The sequence below is a fragment of the Macaca nemestrina genome, chromosome 5 (assembly GCF_043159975.1).
Source record: "Macaca nemestrina isolate mMacNem1 chromosome 5, mMacNem.hap1, whole genome shotgun sequence".
NCBI classification, from domain to species: Eukaryota; Metazoa; Chordata; class Mammalia; order Primates; family Cercopithecidae; genus Macaca; species Macaca nemestrina.
In genome coordinates, this window is record NC_092129.1 from 168,290,770 (window position 1) to 168,309,783 (window position 19,014).

Below are 19,014 nucleotides of genomic sequence, written 5' to 3' on the forward strand. Positions count from 1 at the left end.
CCATGTTAGCCAGAATGGTCTCGATCTCCTGACCTCGTGATCCGCCCACTTCGGCCTCCCAAAGTGCTGGGATTACAGCGTGAGCCACGGAGCCCGGTCAATATTTTCTTCCCCTCTGTGAAATGGTGATAACAAGCCTTGAGGGAACAAGGGCACATTCTGCAGTCAGGACGGCCCTGGGGCAGATTCAGCTCACTTACACCAAAAAGAGGAGCAAAGCAGAAAATCTGTACTGAAAACACAGTGCTCTCATGAATTCAAAGTCAGCTTTCAAATGTGCACCATTCTCAGGGGAGGAAAAAAATGCAAAAGAAAAATCTGAAAATAGAAAAGAACATCATTAAAAGTTCAGCAGTATATTCAGTGTTAGAGGATAACAAAACAAGAAAGGAGGGAATAAACAGAAGGTGAAGACTATAGAGCTAGGAGCAGAGCAGTTGTTGTCTCTAAGGACTCTCTGGAACACACTCTATTGCTTAAAGAATTTCCAATTTCTTTAGGAAAAAAAATGTTCTGTCTGGTGAATAGACAATCACAGTCAAATTGTCTCTATTGAGTTTGGGTTTTTGTTTGCTTGTTTGTATAGAACAATGACCAAATATAGCATATTAATATATTCGGGCTACAATTCAGATAAAGACAATGGTGAGAAAGGTAGTGAAAAGTGCCTTTCACTTCACTTGCAGTTGTTATGAGAAGGTCATATTAACCTTTATGAAGGATAAGAATGAGAAGCCTTAAGAGACAAAGACATATGAAAAAGGAACCCTGTGAGAGCCAAAGCTTGGTAGATTCTCCCCCTTTCCCTCTTCTCAAAACTCTTAAATGTACCATATGTAAAAGGGCATGCACAAAGGAGTTTTACGGACTAGGGTACACTGTAAAGATGGTATATATGATTATAGTCTTATGCATGCTTGCCACAACACAGCTCTCGTCTTGTATATTTTCTCCTTTCTCTTTTAGGATGCTGATACAAAACATTATCTTCGAAGACTGTGCTGTATTAGAAAGATTGAAGATTAAGATTGAAATTAGGGTTACTAAGAGAGACAAAGTTAAAGTTCTCAAATCAGAAACCCTTACAACTCAAAGGAATCTGAAATCCAAGACAACAAATTATGCTCTCAAAAGTCATAAATATTAAAGAAAAAAATCACTAGACATCCCTACTTGGAATTAGATGGGGATATCTAATGACTAGAAATCTCAAAAATCTTCCTTGAGTAACGTCTAAAAATTCCAGAGTCCCAGAGGGATACAAATCATGTCCACAGAAGAAGGGCTAAGGGATTCAGAGATGTATGCACGATCAACAGCAAGTAAGCGCCTTTAGAGTGTGTGTACAAAATAAGACAAGCGATGTTTAACTGGTAGGAAATTTGAACGTCTAGTATTGGAGAAAAAAGACATCACCTTTACCAAGAAGAGAAAATTAAGTACATTTTAGATGAACAGAAGAACCAATTCTCTCAAAATAAAATCGACATACATTTTCAACTTAAAAAATCTTTTCATATTAAGTTTGATGTAAGTGATCAGTGGATGACTGGCCAGAAGGAAAATACATTAAGATTGAAAAAAAAGAAAAATAAGCAAAAGTTAATAGAAAGTCTTGGACTTCTAAAGGGGCCATGCTCCAAATTTGTTCAGGAGTCAGTTGTCCTACATCCCAAACTTGATTGAGCATAGGGAGTATTACAATGCTAGTTAGGTTCTACTTACACACAGCACCAAAAGTCTGTCTACACAATACACTGGCTGAGATCTGAAAAGATCAAAATCAGAAATGGGGATGGGATGGAGATTTAGGCCAGAATGAAAGCAAATACTTGTGCTGATCCAGGATACAAGAGTAGGAGTGTTGTCAGAATTAGTGACTAAGTTTAACAGTCCTAACATGAAATAAGAGCTGCCAAGCAGAGGTAATGCGAGGCTATGAATGAGGAGTTCAGAGGATTTTCTGAATTCTGGAAAAATAAGGTCTTAATCCCAAGGATCATGAATATTCCTCTGAGAAATGCTACTGTCAGATTTCAAGATACTGTTGAGCTTCAAACAAAGTACTCCTAACCACTACTGGAGAATGTGTTTAGATGAAAAAATGCATTCTAAGCTCCGGCTGGGGGTCCCAAATCAGAAGCTGCAAACTATCACAACTGGCACATGGGATGGAACATGGAAGGACCTTGGCAATATTTGGGTCAAATTTCCTCATGTTAAACAAGACAAAACAGAGGTGGGGACGGGTAGAGGTATGTGATCTATCCCAGGTCACACAGCTAGGGACTGGAATGCAGAGCTAGAAGAGAGGCTGGTGAAGCCAGTTGGTTGGGAGGAGGCCCTCTCCAGCCCCCCACAGGTAGAATCACTGGCCTCTGTGCTGCACCCTGACAGATAGCTATCATAGCACTTACCAACTAGAGCCAAGCAAACCTCTCCCCAACCTTCCTCAACCCCCTTCAACATAAAGATCATATTTAATTTGTCCTTTTAACTCCAGTTCTTAACACAGAAGGCTTAATATTAAGCCTCATAGTTGGGATCTGTTAAATCAAGTTTAGCCTAAAGCTACCTCCTTGCATATTTTAAGTTCAGCCTAAAGGTTTTTCTGAACATCACAAACTATAGCAAGTGAAGTATAAACAGACCATAGCCTACACTTGTGCCAATCTCCAAGTTTTGGCCAATCAAATGTTTGGCCAATCAGCTGTTTGAACCATGTTCAAACAAGGCAAATGTCAACCTGTAACCAATCCTGCCATTTCTGTACCTCACTTCCGTTTTCTGTACGTCACTTTCCTTTTCCTGTCCATAAATCTTCTTCCACCGCGTGGCTGCGCTGGAGTCTCTGAGCCTTCTCTGGCCTGGAAGGCTACCCAATTAGTGAGTCATTCATTGCTCAGTGAAACTCCTTTAAATTTAATTCAGCTGAAGTTTTTCTTTTATCAGATCTGTTAAGCGTTTATGAAATGAACTAATGCCCACCAAAAATGGGCAGATATGTACACATGGAAGGAAGGACTCCAGGGTGCGCAGGAGTCTAGCTCACAGGTGAACTGTAGTGGTCAGACCACTTATGGTCCCCGAGTACATGCTGACAAAATACAGTTCACCTGGGAAAGGCTAACCAGGTTGGTGAAGGTTCTGGAAGCTTATAGATACACAGAGGAGTTATGGAGGGAACTAGAGGTATTTAGCCTAAAAAAGAGAAGTCTCAGGGAGTGGCTTTCAAAGTGCATTGAAAATTTCACAAGGATGCCCAAGGGGCTGCCGAGATACAGGAAGCAGAGAGGGAGTGAGCAGGACAACAGGTCCCTAACACAGGTACAGAAGCAGCAGCTCTGCTTTTATCTACTTCACATTTGGGCGGTAGCATAAGATTCACATCAAAGAGTGGTGGGCAGTGGGGAGAGGAGGCTTCTCTTGCTAACAAAGTTTGAAAAATCACTGCCCAGAATACTGCGATAGGAGTCTTCACATAATTGGAAGGCTGCTGTTTGAAAGATTTAGACTTGCTGTTTGTGGCCCTAGTGGTCAGAACTAGTAACCCGAGGCAGGTCTCAGGTCACACAAGGAGAGTGACAACCAGGGATCAATCCTGATTGTAAGGACCTGCCTGATTCCCACCTGCCTTCTGTAGTCCAGGTGGCACAGCTGGGGCCACTCAGGCCTACGGGCCTGGTTAGTATGTCTCCACTCCAGATTCTGAGAAGGAACTGAGAAGGCCTGAGGTCAGGGGCGCAGAGTCCTGCTGCTAAAGAGGTCTTGCTGCGGACTCCACTGTGACACGAGGCAAGGTCTTCCCGCTCCTCAGAAACCAAGCCCCCAGACCGCATCCTGGTGTCAGCATTGTCCCCACACCTCCAAGCTTTACAAACTTCTCGGTGCTGCAACCAGTTCTCAGAAGACAGAGGTTTCATTTTGGAACTTTAATCCTCACTGCCAAGTCCCTTTCATCATAGCCCACCAGCTGTCTTGGTTTCTCCATAATGGCTGTGACATGAAGCCCCCAGGATGGCGCTCCCGTATCTTCTGCCACCCTGCAGCCCCTAGTGCCAGGTCTCCTTGGCCTCCCCTTCCCTGCCCCAGGCCTGGACCCCTGCCTAGGAGCTGCTGCCTGGCTCTTCTCTTCTGATACTTCACATGCTTGCCAAGACTTCCTCTGGGCGCCTATGACTGGATGTCTAATGAGTGGTCAACCTCACCGAGAGACTATTACTGTACGTCTTTCTCTTCTTCTCAGAATGTCAGCTCCCAGGGAGAGCCGTTTTGTTCACAGGTATAGCCCAAGTGCCTAAAACAGTACCTGGCACAGAGGAGGTACTTAAGAGAGGTTGTTGGTTTTGTTCAGTTCCTTGGTGCCAATCCTTCCTGATTTGGCCTTTTATGCTATGGACCAAACTCTACAGCTAACATTACCCTCATTACATATCTGCTTTACACATCCCCAGCTCGGCGGGGTGCAGTGGCTCACACCTGTCATCCCAGCACTTTGGGCGGTTGAGGCGGGTGGATCACCTGAGGTCAGGAGTTCAAGACCAGCCTGGCCAACATGGTGAAACCCTGTCTCTACTAAAAATACAAAAATTAGCTGGGCATTGGTGTGTGTGCCTGTAATACCAGCTACTTGGGAGGCTGAGGCAGGAGAATTGCTTGAACCCAGGAGACGGAGATTGCAGTGAGCTGAGATGGTGCCATTGCACTCCAGCCTGGGTGACAGAGTAAGACTCTGTCTCAGAAAATAATAATAAAATAACAAGTCCCCAGCTCCCTGGGGACAGAAAATGGATATCCATTCTTGCTTAGAGTGTCAGCAAAGTAGCAGGGGTGGAGGAAAGTGACTACCCTGGAGACTTTCTAAGCCTCTTTACTATTTATCAGGGACAGATTCCATGTGGAGATGTTTTAATTCAGAGAGAAAAGCAACTCCCTAGGTCCATTATTCATGCCCTAGATTGACTTCAATAACCATCAACCTCCCATCCACCACACCCTAGTAACGAGGTGACTCTCGGGCAGCCACAGTTCTCACCCCATCACTCTGAGTCCTGGCTGCCGCTGACTGGACTCAGGGAGGAATGTGGTCTAAGGACAGCCCGCTGAGTCTGGCCAGCAATCCGTGCTGTGACCTAGCATGGTAGGTTGAGCAGGGCCAGTCACGTTCGCCCTCAAGAACAGAACCAAGACAGAAAGAACAGAGTAGATAACAGTGACCCGAGGCTGAAAGAAAGCTCTGGGGTAGAGACCGTGAGGTACCATTTTCAGGGCAAAATTATGAGGGAGCAGGAACTGAAAAGAAACAGAGACCAGGAATAAAATATAGAACACAGAGAAGATGGACAAAACTGAGCCAACTGGAAGAGAGAAAGAGACACATCAAGAGGAGCTTGGCGAGGCCAAGAGCCGCCAGGTCTGCAGTGGTTGAAGGAGCTGCCCGGTGTCCTGCTCTTCCTAGCAGGCGAGCTTCTAAACACATGTCGCCTTCAGGTAAACACCTCATTGTCTGAGGTTCATTGTTAATTCTTGCCACCAAGGCAGCCTAATTAAAGCAGGTTCTAATTGGAGAAGCATTAGTTTCCTGTTGTGAAGGTTACAAATTCTCATAAACATCATGACCTAAAACAACACAAACTTATGATTTTCCAGTGCTGGAGGTCAGAATTCTGAAATGGGTCTCACCGGGCTATTTCAAGATGTCAGAAGTGCCATGTTCCTTTTGGAAGCTCTAGGAAAGAATTTGGGTGGTTTGGGGTTTGGGGGGGCTTTTTTGTTTGTTTGCCTTTTTTAATTTCTAGAGGGGGGCTGTGTTTCTTGGTTCAAAGACCCTAGACCCCATTTGCATTCTCCACCTCTGCCTCCATCATTGCTTCTCCTTCTCCAACTCTCCTGCCTCCCTCTCTCCCTTATAAAGAATCTCATGATTAACTTGAGCCCACCCAGCTGATCCAGCACAGTCTCCTCATCTCCAGGTCCTTAACGTATATCACATTTGCAAAGGCCCTTTTGCCACATAAGGTGATGTATTCACCGGTTCTGGGGATTAACACATGGGCACCTGAGGGGGCCAATATTCTGACTACCACAGGGAACAAGGGATAATCCCCCAACAACAGCAAAGTACTGAGCCTTCACAGACATCCACCAAATGATATATCAGCTAGAGAACTGCTGCTCACATTTTAAATGCTTGAAAATGGGAAGGAATCAAGATGACAGGCCTCTAATAAGCCTCTCATCAAGAGGAGAGCATTCTCCATATTGTCAATGCTGGTTTCCAGACATTTCGTGAACACAGGGTTCCTAGGAGTATGGGCTTCATTTGAAATGCAAGGTAAGAGCCTCACCCGGTTAGAACAAAGTCTTATTAGCGTTGCAGTGAATAAGCAAGCAGTCTAGGGAGAGTGAGACTGACCGGAACTGTGGCGAAGATTGGTATAGACCCACCTTTGATTGCGGTCCTTCCTCATTACAGAGATTTATTTGGCTGTGTTTTACTCAGAAGATCCTGCTGACAGCTGGGGATGGATGCACATGACTGTGTGATCACAGAGCTCTAAGAAGTGACACCATGGGGAGAGAGGAGTGTAAACCATAAGGAAGTGATGCTTGGTGACAGCGTTGACAGTACAGAGCTGTAGCATCATGCCTGTGCACGCCAAGGGAAGAAACCAGAAGGAAGGTTACCTCTCTTCTTCTACTTGTTTCTTTTCAAGCCCTTATTCAGGACTTTATCTGTTTTGGAGGGAATCTCAGGTGCCGTCTTTAGTGTTTAGCTGGAAAGAAGCCTTAGAGGTCTGGGGTTTCCTGAAAACCAGGAGTTGATTTAAGAAGGAGAAATGCTTTAAAAAATCCTTTGTTGGATCAGTATTTTTTAAAAACTGCATAGATTCTGTTACAGACTAAATGTCTGTTTCCCCCAAAATTCATATATTGAAACCATACCCCACAGTGGGATGGTATGAGGAGGTGGGTCTTTGGGAAGTAATTAGGATGAGATGAGGCCATAAGGGTAGAGCCCTCATGAATGGGATTAGGGTTCTCATATGAGTCAAGAGAGAGCTTTCTTCCCGTCTCTGCTCTCTACCACACAAGGATATGAGAAGGCAGCAGATGGCAACACAGAAGAGAACGCTCACCAGAACTTGACTGTGTTGGTACCCTGATCTCAGACTTTCAGCCTCCAGAAGTGTGAGAAATAAGTTTCTGTCATTTATAATCCACCCAGTATATGGCACTTTGTTACAGCAGCCCAGACTGACTAAGAAATTTGTTTAGCTGCGTTTCACTAGACACATCGCATACCATCTATGCAGAGTGTCCTCAGAAGTCAGGAATTGGTTATTGAATGGCATCCCTGGGTTCTAGACACCCCAAACAGATGATGCTGCAAGGATTCCAGACAGCTTTGTAAAGAAAATTAAATCAACATGATTCAAACATGTTTATTCTTTTTCATTTGATATTGAGTAATGTTTTACACAAAGGGCTGTAAGGGTTCCTGTAACAATCTCAAGAAGAATTTCAATCTCAAAAGAATCCACATTTGGTTAAATACAGATCACTTAAAGATCCAGAATTTTTTTTTTTTTTTTTTTTTTTTGGAGACAGAATGACGGAGTCTTGCTCTGTTGCCCAGGCTGGAGTACAGTGGCATAATTTTGGCTCACTGCAAAATTATGCCTCTGGGTTCAAGCGATTCTCCTGCCTTAGCCTCCCAAGTAGCTGGGATTATAGGTGCCCGCCACCATGCCTGGCAAATTTTTGTATATTTTAGTAGAGATGGGGTTTCACCATGTTGGCCAGGCTGGTCTTGAACTCCTGACTTTAGGTGATCCACCAGCCTCGGCCTCCCAAAGTGCTGGGATTACAGCCATGAGCCACCCTGCCCAGCCAAGATCCAGAATATTTACACTGAATTTTGAGGTCAGAGCTCATTGAACTTTCTATCTGGGCATGTTTAGGTTACTGGGACTTAAATGCTAATATGGAACCAATCAAACCTAGATAAATAACTTACGTGTTAAAGTTCATTTACTGGACCACCAATAATCTACTAAATGTAAAGTCTGTATGTGGAAGGCAGGCTATGCACAATTTCCTTCCGTTTTCAGTTTCTTTATGAGCTCTCAGCCGCCCTGGTGCTTCTCAGGTGAGTCTTCTGTTTTCCTATTGTGATTAGTTGTGATCATGGAAGAACAAGAAAGCATGTTGTATAACAAATGGGATCAGGAAGAAAAGGGAAACAAAGTTAAAAGAAAACACTTCTTACCTATTGAAATGACCTAAGGCAATTCGGAGTATAAAGGACAGCTTGTATGACCTATTAGGGTCAAGAGTTCAGCTAAATTTATCCTAGCGCATGGTTTCCATGGACCTGTGAGAGAGGAAGTCAAAGTGGGGCAAGCAGCTCTCTGCTCCAAGATGGATTTACTCTGACAAGGAAACCATGCTAAAGAGGAGTGAATACATATAGCACAACCCTAAATAGAAGCATAGTGGAATGATGAGTCTATTATGGGCAACCAGATAGAAATATCCATGCTAAGGAGCAGAGAGGCTTCGAAAGCCTGGAAGAAGAAATACTTGTGCTCTTTGATCTGATGCCAAATGTTGTATCCTCAGCAAAAAGCCAGAGGCAGAACCCTTATGGGCCCAAAGGGAAAATAATGAAATGGCCTCTAGAAAACCAAAGCAGTACTATTTTGAGGCCAGAAGTATCCTAAATACCACAGTAACATTAAATAAAGATTATAGAGAAGGAAAAGGAAATTATTTTCCTACGGGTTATGGTAGACAGAAAAATATCTGCACAAAGATTTCTCCATTCCCACGCACAGAATCTATGATTGTGTTAGGTTAGGTTACATGGCAAAGGAGAAGTAAAGATGCAGATGAAATTAAGATTGCTCATCAGATGACCTTGAGATGGGGAGGTTGTCCTTATTATCTGGGTGGGCCCAAGGTAATCACAAGGGTCTTTAAAAGTGCAAGAGGGAACCAAGCATGGTGGCATGTAACCGCAGTCTCAGCTACTCAGGAGGCTGAGGTGGGAGGATTACTTGAACCCAGGAGATCGAGGCTGCAGTGGGCCATGATTGTGCCACTGCACTCCAGCCTGGGCAACACAGCAAGACCCCATCTCTTAAAAAATAAGAGCAAGAGGGAAGCAGAAGAGAAGGTCAGAGTGATGTGATATAATAATTAACATGGTTGGCTTTGAAGACAGTGGGAGGGGCTGTGATGTGAGGAATGTGGACAGCCCCTAGCAGCTGGAAATGGAAAGGAACCAGGTTCTCTCCTTGAGTCTCCAGAAGGAACACAGCCCAGTAGATAACTTGATGTTAGTCCACTGAGGGCCATATTAAAGGCATGTCTACCCTTCCAAATTGTAAGACGATAAATTTGTGCTGTTGGATACCACGAAGTTTACATAATTGGTTTTAGTAGCAATGGGAAATTGACACACCCAGCAAATGAGGAGGGGAGTATTATGGATGTCTGAATTGGTCTTGATGAGTGCTTGGATGTATGTATCATGCTCCCGTCAGAAAAATGCAGAGTCTTTGAGAAATTCTAAGCAGTTTTTAGAAGAAAATGTTTTTAACTCCTCTGCTATACAGAGGGAGCACTCTAATGCTGCTGGGGAATAGACCTTCTGACCTCCAGTGAGGCACAAGCATCTCTGCTAAGTATTGTATATTAGCAATCAAGAGACTTCGCTGACACACAAGGCTCTGCTCAGGGAAAGATCTGAGACGTGCTACTATTTTGGTTTTTGTTTGTTTTACTTTAGAGACAAGCTCTTGCTCTGTCGCCCAGGCTGGAGTGCTGTGGTACAATCATGGCCCACTGCAGCGTCGACCTCCTGGGCTCAGGCGATTCTCTTGCCTCAGCCTTCCAAGTAGCTGGGACCACAGGCACAAGCCACTGTGTCTGGCTCCTGTATTTTGTTTTAAAACTAGAATTTCATATATGAGAGTCATAGTATAGCAGATACTATTGGTAGGCAGTCAAAGGTCATTCCCTACTTTTCTTTGCTAAGAGAGCACCTATTTTGTTGAGGTATCTACATTTTTCCATGAGACTCGGGGTGACTGATCTAAGCCAGTCATCCCAGTCATGGGTAGCCTTTGCCTGTGACTGGTGTTGCCATGGGCATGAGATACAGTTCTGATCAATGAGCTGTGAAGGGAAGTCGGTTTGAGGGTTTCTGGGTTAAGTTTCCCTCAAACTTGAAGAAACTCATGGAAGAGAATGGCCTCTTTCTGCCTCTGAATGCTGTTGCGAGGAGCAGGTGATTTCTGGAGTTATGAGTCACCATCTCCAGAGCATGAAGGCATCAGGCTGAGAGCAAGATATATGTCAGGGATGGCAGAGTGGAAAGACATCAGGCGTCCCGGTGATGCCATAAGGCCCCTGAATTTACCAATTCCAGACCTTGCCTACTTGGGTCTTTTTATTTATGACATTACAAATCCCCTGAATTTTAGTTGCAACTAAAAGTATCCCACCTGATGAACAGATGGTTAATTAACATCCTTGAAACATAAAAGTTAATGAGAAAAAGATGTCTATTTCAAGATTTTTTAAAATTAAGCAAAAGAACAGACAATTCTCGAATGAAGAAAAACAGTAAACATTCGCAAAAGCATTCAGATTTACTAATAACTAAGCAAGTGCCGATAAAAAGAACCAGACCCTCTTATTGGCCTCTAAATGGACAAAATCCTTTTTTAAAAAATGATGCTATCTAATAACATTGGTGGCTTAGCGAAGTGTACACTTTCTATTGGAAAGGTAAATAAACACAACCTTTCTGAAGGACAATTTAGTCATGCATATTACAGAGAAGATTTCTGCTGGCTGAATAAGAGATTTGAATATCCAGGCAGCACCCTTCTCCTCTGATAGCTATTTAAATTCACTATTTACTGGAGAGCTAGAAGCTGTCTTGAAACTATCCAGAACTATGTATCCATGTGAAGTTCAGATGCGTCTAGTAAACTTAGATGGGGTCACCTCAAATTAAGTTCCGGAAAGAAATATGGTATCCTTGGAGGAAATCTTCCTTGGGAAAGAAGAAGCAGGTAGACTCATCAGGCTACCGGGTCTCCAAATGGGGGCACAGTGGTGCCAAGCCCACTGGCAAGTATACACAAGCACTTGGATCTGCCTAGCTCCAGCCACCTGGGATGTTCTTTGGAGGAAAAATGATGCACTTGAAACCAGAGATGCATTAGTATAAAGGCCATCACACCTCACAGACCAAAAATCGGAGTCATGGGAACCTCTGAAGTGCAGAATGGAGAGGAGAGAGCTGGCACCAGTGGCCAGGGCAGCGAGGAGCAGCGAGGAGCAGCTTGGCGGCAGCTCAGGTACACGTCAGCAGGAAGGGCACCTGGGTGTCCTGAGGAACCACAGATTGTGGAGCACCTCTGGGAGCTCCCTGGCATGCTAGAGAGGAAAAGGGAGCTAGAAAGGGGGTTTAAGTAGCCTTCCACTTTTCCCAGCGGCCAAGCCCTGTTTCACTTCTCCTCTCTCTCTCTCTCTCTCTCTTTCTCTCTCTCTCACTCTCTCCTTTCTCTTTTACTCTTTCTCCTACTCTTTCTCCTCAGGTCAAAAGAGGGGCACTCAGCCGGACACAGTGGCTCATGCCTGTAATCCCAGTACTTTAGGAGGTCAAGGAGGGTAGATCACTTGAAGCAAGGATTTGGAGACCAGCCTGGCCAACATGACGAAAACCCGTCCCTACCAAAGATACAAAACAAAACAAAAAAATAGCCAGATGTGGTGGCACATGCCTGTAATCTTACCTACTTGGGAGGCCGAGGCATGAGAATCACTCGAACCCAGGAGACAGAGCCTGCGGCGAGCTGAGATCGTGCCGCTGCACTCCAGCCTGGGCAACAGGGCAAGACCCTGTCTCAAAAAATAAAAATTAAAAAAGAGGGGCACTCAAGCTAGTAAAAGCTGTAGCATCCTAATTAGGCAAAAGGAGTTGAGCTGGTGGGACCAAGAGGAAGCAGATAAGCTACAAGCCCGCCTTTCTGCATGGTCCAGGACACGGAGCCCTCCTGCACAAATAACTTACAATGTTCCCACGCCAAGCTATCACCAGACACCTTCAAGTTAGCTCCCTGCAACCTTGGCGTTATCAGTACTGTGCAAAGCCCTCTTCAGCATACAGCATAAACACCATCCTATAAAATTTCCAGCAAAAGGCCGGGCGCGGTGGCTCAGGCCTGTAATCCCAGCACTTTGGGAGGCCTAGGCAGGTGAATCACGAGGTCAGGAGATCAAGACCATCCTGGCTAACAAGGTGAAACCCCGTCTCTACTAAAAATATAAAAAATTAGCCGGGTGTGGTGGTGGGCGCCTGTAGTCCCAGCTACTTGGGAGGCTGAGGCAGGAGAATGGGGTGAACCTGGGAGGCAGAGTTTGCAGTGAGCCGAGATCGTGCCACTGCACTCCAACCTGGGTGACAGCAAGACTCTGTCTCAAAAAAAAAAAAAAAAAAAAAAAAATCTCCAGCAAGCCTTTGTTTCTTTGCTGTCTGCTTCTCTCATGCAGGCTGTCCACTGCCCCCTTTTAAACGTATTTTCCTACTTTCTCTAATAACTGTAACTTTCTTTACCTATAACTGTCTTGGAAAATTCTTTTACCCCCCACATCACCAGCCCAGATAGCCATTGCACACCGCCTCCCCACCCCGCTGCCCCGCCTGCAACAAAAGCCGCATGTTCCACCGAGACTTTATTGTGTCCACGTGCTGCAAAGATGTGAGTGACATTCACTACATCAGAAGACCGAAATCTCTTCATAGTATTTGACTCAGTAATTCTGCTTCTAGAAACTTCGCCTATGAAAATACTCAAGATTCACTCAAAGTCTTTGAACAGAATATTCATCATAGTACTTTCATAATAGCAAAATACCGAACAACCACCATGTTCAAGAATGGGGGAAGGACTAAGCAATTCATGGTATCCTCATTAAAAATTATGTTTCTGAAAAAGCACTTAACAATGTGGAAATGTTCAAAATTAACTAAGGAAAAACTAATACAAGAACAAACTCAAAGCATGTTCTAATCTTTATGGAGTTTTTTTGTTTTTTGCTTTTTGTTCTTTTTTTGAGACGGCGTCTCGCTCTGCCGCCCAGGCTGGAGTGCAGTGGCCGGATCTCAGCTCACTGCAAGCTCCGCCTCCTGGGTTTACACCATTCTCCTGCCTCAGCCTCCCGAGTAGCTGGGACCACAGGCGCCCACCACCTCGCCCGGCTAGTTTTTTGTACTTTTTAGTAGAGACGGGGTTTCACCGTGTTAGCCAGGATGGTCTCGATTTCCTGACCTCGTGATCCGCCCGTCTCGGCCTCCCAAAGTGCTGGGATTACAGGCTTGAGCCACCGTGCCTGGCCTGTTTTTTTTTTTTTTAGTATAGAAGAAAGATTGGAAGTTTATGCACCCCGATTTTTCATACTAATTAATTCTAGATGCAAGATTTTACTTTTTATTATCTTGGTGGGGGGGGTTATTTTTTATGTTTAGCAATTATTTTATCACGAATGTGACTTTTTTTAAGCAATGACAAGTTTTTATAAAGTTATAAGAACTCTATGCTAATGAATTTGAAAACTATTCAAAATCTGATATTTCAAAGCCCATAATTTTAAGAGAAAAAAGAAGAAGAATAGAGCAGAGAGTGGTGGAGTCCACCTCCAGAGGCAGAACAGATTCACCGCCACATTCTCCTCTGTTAATCTGCAAGACAATACCTGAGATGATTGCATTGTGAAGCAGGCTATTTTAAAGCTATATCTCTTTGTAAGAACTTGGTACATTTCTCTATGATTTAAAAGAGATGATTAGTTCCGTGCTAAATGGCTTCATTTGTTGCAAAATTTTCCTCTGAATGGGGATATTCAGTTTTAACATAAAATTGAAATATTATTTCTCTTCTTTCATTTGTCTGCATTCATGTAAATAGGGGATTTAAGTATATATTTTTTCACTTAATGGATTTAAAACAAAATCTTAAAAAAAAATTTTTTTTAACTAAATTAATTTAAAAATGTATTTATCCTTCATTTTTTACATTCAGTCCCATCATAGAAGAACAAGTAAAACATTTAGGTAAAATTTCAGTGCGGTGTAGAGGAATGCAGCTGGCTGAACTTTGCAGCGAGCCCTCTGATCCATCCAAAATCCCGGATCCACTGGGGAGTGGCCTGGCGACCTCTGTGGGGTGGCAGCCCAGAGGGCGGGGGCTGAGTGCTGCAAAAGCGCCCTGTTCCTCCCCTCCCTTCCTGAGACTGCCTTCCACTGAGCTTAGCCTACGTTTCTCCAGCAGAGAATAATTAAAGCACGCCAACCTTGGAGCTTACAGACATCCCTCTGGAGTAAGATGTTCCAGTTCAAAAGGATTCTCCATTCCCTTCTCTTTCCTGGACATCAGGACCCAGTATGGGTTCCTGATGGCCTTAAGGAGCTGTGCCCTCTTGGAACCAGAAGCCTGTTGAAAAACATGAGGAATTTGGGGGCAAACCAACAGTTTCTCTGAATTCTCACTGTTCTGTCTCTTGTCTCAGGTCACACATATTACCTCCCCATTTCCTCTTTCCCTACTATCTTACCAACATCCTCCTCCTCCTGCTTTCTTCTGGCTTTCCACGGTGCCCCACAGCCAAGCCCTGTTTCATGTTTCCTCTCTCACGCTCACTTTCTCTCTCTCCCCCCATCTCCTTTCACGCAGGGACACACGGCGCACACGTACACATGTACACCGGTGTTTTTGAAAGAATTCTTAGATTGCATGCTATCCAACAGAAATGATTTCTTTCAAACTACTTGATGATCTCAGTGGTTGCCTTCCAGTTCTGCTTCTCTTTAAGCTTAGAGCTCCCTTTTTTCAAATATTAATGGAATGTCCTCAGGGTGACAGTTAATGCCACTGATGAAGAACACACAGGTACACACAGGATTCCCAGAATCTCTTCAATACCTCTGAGCAGCACCCCCACCCAGGTGTAAGGGCTGGGACCTCTGCTGTAGGCCAGGATGATGCCATGTCATTCTGTCTCAACTCTGTACAAAGCCAAGCAGAGCACCAAAGACTCCAGATGCCCAAGGACTATCGGCTATTATGTGGTGACGATTTGATCAATGGCAGAGAGTGCCCAAGGCTAATCGCATGATTCCATTACAAGCTCAGTTCCTCCAGGCCCCAGGAGCTGATGTTTATTTGTATTGCTCTCATCATTCTCTTGGTTCAGTAGCAATTCCCTTATAGGAACTCCATAAATTGGGAAAGAGGATTGCATGACCAGAGCCCCACGTGTGACCTCTGTGACTTATCAGACTCCCTCTTCTCACGTACCTGAACCCCCTCCCACAGTCCAGCTCCCTCCTGGCCTCAGACCCTGCTTTGAGCCCCACTTTTCCAGCTGTGCTTCTGACTCTGTGCCTCCTTCATGCCAGCCCCGTCTCCTTAATGGCTGCATCTGGCTCCCAAAACCCCAAACTTTGGGGTTCATGGTTGTGCTGCCAATGCGTTCAGTGCCCAGAACCTCAGCTTGGCTGCCACCTGACTTCAAGTGTCATCTATGGCCTCAGGTGCTACCCCCAGGCCAAACCCAGTGAATGAGAACTCGGGGACTTTGACAGCCTCTGCAACTAATCCATCTTTGACACTATCAGACATTTCCCCTCAGGTAAGAACATCCAGAGGCTGGGTTGGTTTGTACAACCCCTCCTTCCCTCAACCCTTCATCTTTCCTTTACCCATCCCCACTCCTGGTCAGTCTCCCCCATTTCCAGCTCACTTGATGGGCTGGAAAGCAGCAGCAGAAGGGAGCAACTCTGGAATCAGAAACATCTGGATTCCAATTCCAGCATTTGCTACTCACTAGCAATACAACGTCAGACAGGTGAGAAGCCCCTCTCCACCTTACTGATCTCATCTAAGAAATGGAAATAACAGCCTCGGTGTCACAACGTTATCAGGAAGATTGAAGGTAATGCGTATAAATACGACGTCTAGCACAGAATAGAACATCAAAAAACAGTCACCATTATTTATGTGTGTGTGTGTGTGTGTGTGTGTTGTTTTGTTTTGTTTTGTTTTGTTTTGAGATGGAGTCTTGCTCTGTCGCCCAGGCTGGAGTGCAGTGGCGCAATCAAGGCTCACTGCAACCTCCACTTCCCGGGTTCATGCAATTCTCCTGCCTCAGCCTCCTGAGTACCTGGGATGACAGGTGCCCGCTACCAGGCCTGGCTAATTTTTGTATTTTACTAGAGATGGGGTTTCACCATGTTGGCCAGGCTGGTCTCGAATTCCTGACCTCATGTGATCCGGCTGCCTCGGCCTCCAAAAGTGCTGGGATTACAGGTGTGAGCCACGGCGCCTGGCCACCACTATTATTATTCATTCTCAGCATGTATTCTCCTGTCTTTTCTAGAAGTTCTGGAGACTCTAGTCACATGCCTACTTGCCGGTCAGATGCAAGAAACTAGTAACAACCACAGCACATTCCTGAATGTTATTGTGAGACCTTTAAATTGTGGGTTAGTTTCCCAGACAAACTCAGGCTTTAGGCCTGCCTACAACCTATTTCTGCAATTTCTCAATTTGGGCTTTGGCCTATCCTGTAATCCCCCTGATGCCTGCCTTTAACAACATGTGCTCACACACAAAAAATTAAAAGATATTCTGTGCTCATGGGCTGGAAGAAATAGTATTGTTAAAATGACAATACTATCCAAAGCACTTTACAGATTCAATGCAATCCTTATCAGAATACCAATGATATTCTTCACAGAAATAGAAAAAAAAAATTCCCAAATGCATATGGAACCACAAAAAAACTCAAATAGCCAAAGCAATCCTGAGCAAAAAGAACAAAGCTGGAGGTATCACACTTACCTGACTTCAAAATGTACTTACAAAGGCATAGTAACCAAAACAGTATAGTACTGGCATAAAAACAGACACATAGACCAAAGGAACAGAATAGAGACCTCTGATATAAATCCATGCATTTACAACCAACTAGTCTTTGACAAACATGCAAAAAAATACAATGAGGTGAAGACAGCCTTTTCAAGAAACAGTGCTAGAAAAACGAGAGAACTATATACACAAGAATGAAAGTAGACCCTGAATCTCTCACCATACACAAAATAAACCAGATCAAAACGAATTAAAGACTTGAATCTAAGACCTGAAATCATGAAACTACTAGAAGAAAACATTGGGGAAATACTCCAGGACATTGGTCTGGGCAAAGATATATATATATTTTTGTATAAGACCTCGAAAGCATAGGCAACCAAAGCAAAAATATAGAACTGGGTTTATATCAAGATAAAAAGTTTCTTCTGCAAATGAATAATCAAGACATTGAAGGGACAACCCATAGAAAGGAAGAAAATATTGGAAAACCATCCATGTGACAAGTGATTAATAACCAGAGTAGATAAGGAGCTCAAACAATAGCATCAATAACAACAACAACAAAATCTAATTAAAAAATGGGCAAAAGATATGAACAGACATTTCTCAACAGTGACATACAAATAGCCTAGAGGTCTATGAAAAAAAGTTCAACATCACTAATCATGGAGAAATGCAAATCAAAACCAATTTGCAATATCCTCTCATCCCAGTTAAACTTGTATCAAAAAGACAAGCAACAGCAGATGCTGGCAAGAATGTGGAGAAAGGGGAACTCTCATACATTGCTAATGGGAATGTAAATTAGTACAGCCACTATGGAGAACAGTATGGAGATTCCTCAAAAAACTAAAATTAGAACTACCATATGATCCAGTAACTCCACTACTGAGATAGTTGTCCAAAAGAAAAGAATCAATATATCAAAGAGATATCTGCTCTCCCATGTTTATTGTAGTACCATTCACAATGGTCAAATATGGAATCAGGCTGGGCGTGATGGCTCATGCCTGTAATCCTGGCACTTTGGGAGGCTGAGGCAGGCGGATCACTTGAGGTCAGTTCAAAACCAACCTGCCCATCTCTACTAAAAATACAAAAATTAGCCAGGCATGGTGGTGGATGCCTGTAATCCCAGCTACTCATGAGGCTGAGGCAGGAGAATCGTTTAAACCTGGGAGGCGAAGGTTGCAGTCATTGGAGGTTACACCACTGCACTCCAGCCTGGGTAACAGAGGGAGACTCGGTCTCAAACAAAAAAGCAAACGAAAAGGCAGGGTGGGGTGGTTCATGCCTGTATCCCAGCACTTTGGGAGGCTGAGGCAGGTGGATCACAAAGTCAGGAGTTAAAGACCAGCCTGGCCAAGATGGTGAAACCCATACTAAAAATACAAAAATTAGCCAGGCGTGGTGGTGGGTGCTTGTAATCCCAGCTACTTAGGAGGCTAAGGCAGAGAATTGCTTGAGCCCGGGAGACAGAGGTTGCAGTGAGCTGAGATCGCACCACTGCACTCCAGCCTGAGTGATAGAGCAAGACTCTGTCTCAAAAAAAAAAAAAAAGTGTGTAGCATCTCCCTCCTCTCTCTCTTCCTTCCTCCTGCTCCAGCCAGGGAAGACATGTCTGCTTCCCCTTTGCCTTCCGCCATGATTGTCAGGTTCTTGTGGCCTCCCCAGCCATGCTTCCTGTACAGCCTGTGGAACTGTGAGCCAATTAAACCTCTTTTCTTTATAACTTACCCAGTCTCAGGTATTTCTTTATAGCAGTGCAAGAACAGATGAATACAGATGGTAAATTCTATAAGCATATTTTGTCTCAATTGAAAAAATAAATTAAAAAAATCACACATTCATCCCATGTCATGCTGAAGCTGGTTTGTGCTGGCTAACAAGAGCTGGTTGTTAATTTTTAAGAATTTTGCTCCTCAGTTGAAATCAGCCACAACAGAAGTATTCCAAAGAAATTGCCAACCCCTCCACAAATAGGTTGGTGCAAAACCACACTTACTTTTGCACCAACCTAATAGCTCACCCATGGATTTATTAGCTAATTTGTTAGCTCACC